Raw genomic sequence first — 2,500 nt, forward strand, 5'->3', positions numbered from 1 at the left:
AGAGAGAGAGAGAGAGAGAGAGAGAGAGAGAGAGAGAGAGAGAGAGAGAGAGAGGACGCGGAGTGCAGAGAGGCTGGCTAAGACGGCAACATTTCGGTCTCTTGATTGGACGTCGGTCTAGCCAGCTGTCATGGGAATAATTTCCTGTCATGTTTAATAATTCGGTAATTAGGATTTATTTCCTGTCATGATTTGCGATATAGTCATGACAACCGATCGAAGATGATATATATATATATGTACGATTTGTTTGCTTATCGATCTTCTGAACATCGTGTTTTTGTTTACATGTATGGAGCCGATCGAGGAAAATACTGAGTATGAAAGGACTATTGTCGGTACTGATTGACATACTAATATAAAAATACACCGTTCGATTAAACCTGACAAAATCGTCTACTTTCATTTAGCGGAACTCAAGGAAACGAGGAATCTTTTTCATGTTTGTTTAACCCTTTATCGGGCAAGTGACCATATATGATCACTTAAATACATGTATGTATATGAGGTAATTAAGATGTGTGCCCGGTAAAGATAGATAATTACATATAGACATACATACATACATACACACACACACACACACACACACACACATATATATATATATATATATATATATATATATATATATATATATATATATATATTATACACATATAAACACGTGTGTGTGTGTGTGTATTTATTCATATGCATATGTACAGGTTTATGTTTATGTGTATGTAGACCGATAAATATATATATATATATATATATATATATATATATATATATATATATATATATACAGAGGATAGATTTTTTTCTATACATTTTGATTACAATGATTGTGCAATCACATTTATGCTTAAATGTACATTCTGTACACACAGACGTGGGTTATATACATATACATATATATACATACATACATACATACATATATATATATATATATATATATATATATATATATATATATATGCATGCACACACGCGCGCGCGCGTATATATATACGTGTGTGTGTAACCCAGCTATATCTATATCTAATTACTATAAGATACATATTTGTATAATCTTACTTGTTTGTCACATACGTATCCTCGTATATACATATGCATATTGCTTCCCTGTTCATTCCTCTCATCTTGCCACACTAGATATCCCAATGTTATGTTGTCTATCCCCTTCCACAAGAGCTATGCATTGATGTAACGCTTGCTTGTTCGTCACCGGTTGTCAAATGTTAACAACGTAACTTAGAACGATCTTTAGACCACTGTATAGGAGATGAGGCAGACTCCCTATATACGTATATATAAATACATATTTATATATATACATAAAACATACACACATTATATATATATATATATATATGTATATAAACACACACACACATATATATATATATCTACATACGAATATGTATATATGTATATATGTATATATGTATATGTATATATATATATATATATATATATATATATATATATATATATATATATATGCAGGGCCCCCGTCAGGCGGCCAGGGCCCCGGGCCAGAGAGCAGGGCCGGGTCCTCAGGGCCACATCCATTTTAGGTGGGAAACGCCTTTTTCAAATGCCCATTTTTCTCAAATAATCGACTATAATTTTTTACGTAAATATATATAGAGAAATATATATATGTATATATATATATACATATGTATATATTATATGTGTATATATAAACACGTGCATATCTATTTATTTATCTATACATATATATGTATATATAGACCGATTCAGTAACGCCTAGCAACCGCCCCTAGCAACGAGCACTTGGTGAAAACAAGCCCTCGTTCGTTCGAAAACTTTGCTTACAGAGCCGTTGAAATTTTGCGAGAATCTAGTGGAAATGCCGAGGAGCTGTGTTGCTGTTGGTTGTTCGAACCACAACATGATGGGAAAGAAAGGTTTAACCTTTCATATATTCCCAGATCGCGAAAAGAAACTTGGGCTTGGGCGTCTGGTGGAAATTGTTTACATCTGCTCAGAACATTTTATTACATATTAATGATTTACACCTTTTCAAATTCTAGAAACCGCTCTTTCAAACTCTATCTACACTATCTACCAAGGCCAAACAAGGTCAATATCGCCGACATTAGGTTTTGGCAGCAGTCATTCACTCCAAAAAACACGACAGCAATTTTACATCTTTCAGTAATTAATTGATTTATCATAATTTTAATTTAAAGGCAAACCATCTCCGGATCCACCTCACTCAGACTTTATCCCAAGCAGTCCTTTAGAAAAAAACAACAAAAAACAAAACAAAAACAAAGCAATCATACTGTTAAAAAGATTTGAAATAGGAAGAAAAGAAGCCTAGCCAAGCAGATGCCAAACATTCAGAAGAAACCAAAGTTTCATGTTCCCTCTGTGTCTGAAAAGTCATAGAGTCCAGCAGATGTAACAACTGAAGAGGGCCTATCTCAAATTATTGAGGAGAGAGAAAAATGCGTTGTGCGTTTGCAGGCCTATATGG

At 33.5% G+C, this 2,500-nt stretch overlaps 1 long non-coding RNA gene across 1 annotated transcript in view; it reads right to left on the reverse strand.

The window, feature by feature from the left end:
- Positions 1–2,500, reverse strand: part of LOC113801889 (uncharacterized) — a 27,511-nt gene that overhangs the window by 24,059 nt on the left and 952 nt on the right. The window lies entirely within an intron of this gene.

The sequence above is a fragment of the Penaeus vannamei genome, chromosome 22, assembly GCF_042767895.1.
Source record: "Penaeus vannamei isolate JL-2024 chromosome 22, ASM4276789v1, whole genome shotgun sequence".
NCBI lineage: Eukaryota > Metazoa > Arthropoda > Malacostraca > Decapoda > Penaeidae > Penaeus > Penaeus vannamei.